Source organism: Rhopalosiphum padi, chromosome 3 (assembly GCF_020882245.1).
Source record: "Rhopalosiphum padi isolate XX-2018 chromosome 3, ASM2088224v1, whole genome shotgun sequence".
Classification (NCBI taxonomy): Eukaryota; Metazoa; Arthropoda; class Insecta; order Hemiptera; family Aphididae; genus Rhopalosiphum; species Rhopalosiphum padi.
Genome location: NC_083599.1, coordinates 42870008 through 42877829, shown reverse-complemented (window position 1 = coordinate 42877829; position 7822 = coordinate 42870008). Strand labels below are relative to the sequence as shown.

Sequence of the window (7822 nt, the reverse complement as noted above, 5' to 3'; positions counted from 1 at the left end):
ATTCAATATGAAAAATAATATGAATTGTTTAATTCGTCGAAATTAACATATAAAATAATTTGTTAAAGTTCTTTTGAAGTAAAAATATCTAGTTAAACAAAACATATGATAGTTATAAATGATAAAATGGAATAATTTTCATTGTATAGCAGTCAAGGTTTCAAAAAACGTACTTGAGAATATAATATTTTTTAAGCTGTTAAATGTATGAATTTGTTATATTCAACAAAATTATCATATAAATGTAATACAAATAAAATGATTTGTATACCTAAGACAAATTTTAAGAATGAAAATTAAAAGTTCTCAGGTGTTTAATAATCATTTATTCACTTTGTTAACAAATCTCTATTGTATCACTACAATTAATATTCTATAAATTATATTCAATAACCATTAAATGTAAATTGCATAAATTCAATATAAACAGTATTTGTTAGTTCATTTTCAAAATTGGATGTTCATACTTTCTCAAAGTTGTATGAATAGAAATTAATGTTTCAGCATCCCTTGAGTGACCTGCTGTATTTCCATCTAAAAAAATTTATTCAGTTAAATATATATAATGATTGGAGAATGACTCGAGAACTCAGTGCTTTATAAGCAGTTAAAAACATGAATAATTACTATTCGTCAAAATTATCATATAAAATCATGTTTTATAGTGTTGATGAAGTATAAGGTTAAATGAAATGTATGCAAGTTAATAATAATAAATTAGAATCATTTTCTTAATACAGTGGTCCAGGTTTCAAGAGATTAACTTGAGAATTGTGAGTTTAATAAACAATTCAATACATAAATAATTAATATTCGTCAAAATTAACATATAAAATCATGTTTTATAGTGTTTATGAAGTATAAGGTTATATGAAATGTATGCAAGTTAATAATAATAAATTAGAATCATTTTCTTAATATAGTGGTACAGGTTTCAAGAGATAAACTTGAGAATTGTGTGTTTTATAAGCAGTTCTAAATATAAATATTTAATATTCATCAAAATTATCATATAAAATCATGTTTTATAGTGTTTATGAAGTATCTGCTTAAATGAAATGTATGCAAGTTAATAATAAAAAATTAGAATCATTTTCTTAATATAGTGGTCAAGGTTTCAAGAGATTAACTTGAGAATTGTGAGTTTAATAAAAAATTCAATACATAAATAATTAATATTCGTCAAAATTAACATATAAAATCATGTTTTATAGTGTTTATGAAGTATAAGGTTATATGAAATGTATGCAAGTTAATAATAATAAATTAGAATCATTTTCTTAATATAGTGGTACAGGTTTCAAGAGATAAACTTTAAAATTGTTTGTTTTATAAGCAGTTCTAAATATAAATATTTAATATTCGTCAAAATAATCATATAAAATCATGTTTTATAGTGTTTATGAAGTATAAGGTTAAATGAAATGTATGCAAGTTAATTATAATAAATTAGAATCATTTTCTTAATACAGTGGTCCAGGTTTCAAGAGATTAACTTGAGAATTGTGTGTTTTATAAGCAGTTCTAAATATAAATATTTAATATTCGTCAAAATAATCATATAAAATCAAGTTTTATAGTGTTTATGAAGTATCTGCTTAAATGAAATGTATGCAAGTTAATAATAAAAAATTAGAATAATTTTCTTAATATTGTGGTACAGGTTTCAATAGATAACTTGAAAATTGTTTGTTTTATAAGCAGTTCTAAATATAAATATTTAATATTCGTCAAAATAATCATATAAAATCATGTTTTATAGTGTTTATGAAGTATAAGGTTAAATGAAATGTATGCAAGTTAATAATAATAAATTAGAATCATTTTCTTAATACAGTGGTCCAGGTTTCAAGAGATTAACTTGAGAATTGGCAGTTTAATAAACAATTCAATAAATAAATAATTAATATTCGTCAAAATTAACATATAAAATCATGTTTTATAGTGTTTATGAAGTATAAGGTTATATGAAATGTATGCAAGTTAATAATAATAAATAAGAATCATTTTCTTAATATAGTGGTCCAAGTTTCAAGAGATAAACTTGAGAATTGTGTATTTTGTAAACAGTTTTAAAACATAAATATTTAATATTAGTCAAAATTATCGTATAAAATCGTGTTTTATTTTGTTTATGAATTATCTGCTTAAATGAAATGTATGCTAGTTGATAATGGTAAATTAAAATAATTTAATTATTATTATGGACAGGGAAGCATTTGAGTAACTTTTAGATACATTGCTATTAATTTTCTATCAACTACAGCCAATAATCATTACACGTACATTGCATTAATTCTTTATAATCAGTATCTTTTAGTTCATTTTCAACATTGGATGTTCATACTTTTCCAAAGTTGTATGCATATGAATAAATGTCTCAGCATTCCTTGAGTCATCTGCTGTATTGCCATCTAAAAAAATTTAATCAGATAAATATATATAATAATTGGAGAATGACTCGATAACTTAGTGCTTTATAAGCAGTTTAAAACATGAATTTTTGATATTCGTCAAAATAATCATATAAAATCATGTTTTTTAGTGTTTATAAAGTATCAAGTTAAATGAATTGAATGGAAGTTAATTATAGTAAATAAGAATCATTTACTTAATCCTATTGTCAGGATTTCATGACATTAACATTTTGTTACATTACTATTAATTTTCTATCTATTATATTCAATTATAAGCTCTAAACGTACGTTGAATAAAACAATTATTATTATCAGTATCTTCTAGTCCATTGTCATCGTAGGATGTTTATATTTTCCAAACTGATAGAATCGCGAATTCATGTCTCACCATGGCTTTCATTGTCTGCTGTATTGCAATCTGAAAATATTGTAGTCAGTTAAATATGCGTATAATTGTAGTAAATAAAGTCACTACTACACACCATAATTAGAACGAAAATGTTTATATGATAACTAGTACTTGGAAAATACTGAATAAGTCAGTAACGGAAACAACCAAACAATAATTATCTGAACAACTTTATTCTTAATACAAAATATTTAAAAACAATTTTCAGTTAAAACTTAAATGCAAATACGATTGTAAAACAGCAAGGTGATATGAAATATAATCATATAACAGATGATAAGAAATAATAATTATGATAAGGTATAAAAGATAATACAAATCTACCAAATCATTTTGTTGAATTTGAATGTAAAATAAATGTAACTAAATAATACACTCGAACAATAACTTAAATTTTCTTCTATTCAATATGAAAAATAATATGAATTGTTTAATTCGTCGAAATTAACATATAAAATAATTTGTTAAAGTTCTTTTGAAGTAAAAATATCTAGTTAAACAAAACATATGATAGTTATAAATGATAAAATGGAATAATTTTCATTGTATAGCAGTCAAGGTTTCAAAAAACGTACTTGAGAATATAATATTTTTTAAGCTGTTAAATGTATGAATTTGTTATATTCAACAAAATTATCATATAAATGTAATACAAATAAAATGATTTGTATACCTAAGACAAATTTTAAGAATGAAAATTAAAAGTTCTCAGGTGTTTAATAATCATTTATTCACTTTGTTAACAAATCTCTATTGTATCACTACAATTAATATTCTATAAATTATATTCAATAACCATTAAATGTAAATTGCATAAATTCATTATAAACAGTATTTGTTAGTTCATTTTCAAAATTGGATGTTCATACTTTCACAAAGTTGTATGAATAGAAATTAATGTTTCAGCATCCCTTGAGTGACCTGCTGTATTTCCATCTAAAAAAATTTATTCAGTTAAATATATATAATGATTGGAGAATGACTCGAGAACTCAGTGCTTTATAAGCAGTTAAAAACATGAATAATTAATATTCGTCAAAATTATCATATAAAATCATGTTTTATAGTGTTTATGAAGTATAAGGTTAAATGAAATGTATGCAAGTTAATAATAATAAATTAGAATCATTTTCTTAATATAGTGGTCCAGGTTTCAAGAGATAAACTTGAGAATTGTGTGTTTTATAAGCAGTTCTAAATATAAATATTTAATATTCATCAAAATTATCATATAAAATCATGTTTTATAGTGTTTATGAAGTATCTGCTTAAATGAAATGTATGCAAGTTAATAATAAAAAATTAGAATCATTTTCTTAATATAGTGGTCAAGGTTTCAAGAGATTAACTTGAGAATTGTGAGTTTAATAAACAATTCATTACATAAATAATTAATATTCATCAAAATTAACATATAAAATCAAGTTTTATAGTGTTTATGAAGTATCTGCTTAAATGAAATGTATGCAAGTTAATAATAAAAAATTAGAATAATTTTCTTAATATTGTGGTACAGGTTTCAATAGATAAACTTGAAAATTGTTTGTTTTATAAGCAGTTCTAAATATAAATATTTAATATTCGTCAAAATAATCATATAAAATCATGTTTTATAGTGTTTATGAAGTATAAGGTTAAATGAAATGTATGCAAGTTAATAATAATAAATTAGAATCATTTTCTTAATACAGTGGTCCAGGTTTCAAGAGATTAACTTGAGAATTGGCAGTTTAATAAACAATTCAATAAATAAATAATTAATATTCGTCAAAATTAACATATAAAATCATGTTTTATAGTGTTTATGAAGTATAAGGTTATATGAAATGTATGCAAGTTAATAATAATAAATAAGAATCATTTTCTTAATATAGTGGTCCAAGTTTCAAGAGATAAACTTGAGAATTGTGTATTTTGTAAACAGTTTTAAAACATAAATATTTAATATTAGTCAAAATTATCGTATAAAATCGTGTTTTATTTTGTTTATGAATTATCTGCTTAAATGAAATGTATGCTAGTTGATAATGGTAAATTAAAATAATTTAATTATTATTATGGACAGGGAAGCATTTGAGTAACTTTTAGATACATTGCTATTAATTTTCTATCAACTACAGCCAATAATCATTACACGTACATTGCATTAATTCTTTATAATCAGTATCTTTTAGTTCATTTTCAACATTGGATGTTCATACTTTTCCAAAGTTGTATGCATATGAATAAATGTCTCAGCATTCCTTGAGTCATCTGCTGTATTGCCATCTAAAAAAATTTAATCAGATAAATATATATAATAATTGGAGAATGACTCGATAACTTAGTGCTTTATAAGCAGTTTAAAACATGAATTTTTGATATTCGTCAAAATAATCATATAAAATCATGTTTTTTAGTGTTTATAAAGTATCAAGTTAAATGAATTGAATGGAAGTTAATTATAGTAAATAAGAATCATTTACTTAATCCTATTGTCAGGATTTCATGACATTAACATTTTGTTACATTACTATTAATTTTCTATCTATTATATTCAATTATAAGCTCTAAACGTACGTTGAATAAAACAATTATTATTATCAGTATCTTCTAGTCCATTGTCATCGTAGGATGTTTATATTTTCCAAACTGATAGAATCGCGAATTCATGTCTCACCATGGCTTTCATTGTCTGCTGTATTGCAATCTGAAAATATTGTAGTCAGTTAAATATGCGTATAATTGTAGTAAATAAAGTCACTACTACACACCATAATTAGAACGAAAATGTTTATATGATAACTAGTACTTGGAAAATACTGAATAAGTCAGTAACGGAAACAACCAAACAATAATTATCTGAACAACTTTATTCTTAATACAAAATATTTAAAAACAATTTTCAGTTAAAACTTAAATGCAAATACGATTGTAAAACAGCAAGGTGATATGAAATATAATCATATAACAGATGATAAGAAATAATAATTATGATAAGGTATAAAAGATAATACAAATCTACCAAATCATTTTGTTGAATTTGAATGTAAAATAAATGTAACTAAATAATACACTCGAACAATAACTTAAATTTTCTTCTATTCAATATGAAAAATAATATGAATTGTTTAATTCGTCGAAATTAACATATAAAATAATTTGTTAAAGTTCTTTTGAAGTAAAAATATCTAGTTAAACAAAACATATGATAGTTATAAATGATAAAATGGAATAATTTTCATTGTATAGCAGTCAAGGTTTCAAAAAACGTACTTGAGAATATAATATTTTTTAAGCTGTTAAATGTATGAATTTGTTATATTCAACAAAATTATCATATAAATGTAATACAAATAAAATGATTTGTATACCTAAGACAAATTTTAAGAATGAAAATTAAAAGTTCTCAGGTGTTTAATAATCATTTATTCACTTTGTTAACAAATCTCTATTGTATCACTACAATTAATATTCTATAAATTATATTCAATAACCATTAAATGTAAATTGCATAAATTCATTATAAACAGTATTTGTTAGTTCATTTTCAAAATTGGATGTTCATACTTTCACAAAGTTGTATGAATAGAAATTAATGTTTCAGCATCCCTTGAGTGACCTGCTGTATTTCCATCTAAAAAAATTTATTCAGTTAAATATATATAATGATTGGAGAATGACTCGAGAACTCAGTGCTTTATAAGCAGTTAAAAACATGAATAATTAATATTCGTCAAAATTATCATATAAAATCATGTTTTATAGTGTTTATGAAGTATAAGGTTAAATGAAATGTATGCAAGTTAATAATAATAAATTAGAATCATTTTCTTAATATAGTGGTCCAGGTTTCAAGAGATAAACTTGAGAATTGTGTGTTTTATAAGCAGTTCTAAATATAAATATTTAATATTCATCAAAATTATCATATAAAATCATGTTTTATAGTGTTTATGAAGTATCTGCTTAAATGAAATGTATGCAAGTTAATAATAAAAAATTAGAATCATTTTCTTAATATAGTGGTCAAGGTTTCAAGAGATTACTTGAGAATTGTGAGTTTAATAAACAATTCATTACATAAATAATTAATATTCATCAAAATTAACATATAAAATCAAGTTTTATAGTGTTTATGAAGTATCTGCTTAAATGAAATGTATGCAAGTTAATAATAAAAAATTAGAATAATTTTCTTAATATTGTGGTACAGGTTTCAATAGATAAACTTGAAAATTGTTTGTTTTATAAGCAGTTCTAAATATAAATATTTAATATTCGTCAAAATAATCATATAAAATCATGTTTTATAGTGTTTATGAAGTATAAGGTTAAATGAAATGTATGCAAGTTAATAATAATAAATTAGAATCATTTTCTTAATACAGTGGTCCAGGTTTCAAGAGATTAACTTGAGAATTGGCAGTTTAATAAACAATTCAATAAATAAATAATTAATATTCGTCAAAATTAACATATAAAATCATGTTTTATAGTGTTTATGAAGTATAAGGTTATATGAAATGTATGCAAGTTAATAATAATAAATAAGAATCATTTTCTTAATATAGTGGTCCAAGTTTCAAGAGATAAACTTGAGAATTGTGTATTTTGTAAACAGTTTTAAAACATAAATATTTAATATTAGTCAAAATTATCGTATAAAATCGTGTTTTATTTTGTTTATGAATTATCTGCTTAAATGAAATGTATGCTAGTTGATAATGGTAAATTAAAATAATTTAATTATTATTATGGACAGGGAAGCATTTGAGTAACTTTTAGATACATTGCTATTAATTTTCTATCAACTACAGCCAATAATCATTACACGTACATTGCATTAATTCTTTATAATCAGTATCTTTTAGTTCATTTTCAACATTGGATGTTCATACTTTTCCAAAGTTGTATGCATATGAATAAATGTCTCAGCATTCCTTGAGTCATCTGCTGTATTGCCATCTAAAAAAATTTAATCAGATAAATATATATAATAATTGGAGAATGACTC

The 7822-nt window shown here is 22.5% G+C and overlaps 2 long non-coding RNA genes across 2 annotated transcripts; both read right to left on the bottom strand.

Moving 5' to 3' along the window:
* Window positions 1-2273: 2273 nt before the first annotated feature.
* On the bottom strand, window positions 2274-2943 carry LOC132927359 (uncharacterized). The gene is made up of 2 exons (XR_009661707.1): window positions 2706-2943; window positions 2274-2414 (listed from the first exon to the last, which is right to left on the bottom strand). It is a non-coding gene; the product is annotated as an uncharacterized LOC132927359 (long non-coding RNA).
* Window positions 2944-4953: 2010 nt separating this feature from the next.
* Window positions 4954-5623, bottom strand: LOC132927360 (uncharacterized). The gene is made up of 2 exons (XR_009661708.1): window positions 5386-5623; window positions 4954-5094 (listed from the first exon to the last, which is right to left on the bottom strand). It is a non-coding gene; the product is annotated as an uncharacterized LOC132927360 (long non-coding RNA).
* Between the last annotated feature and the right edge of the window lie 2199 nt (window positions 5624-7822).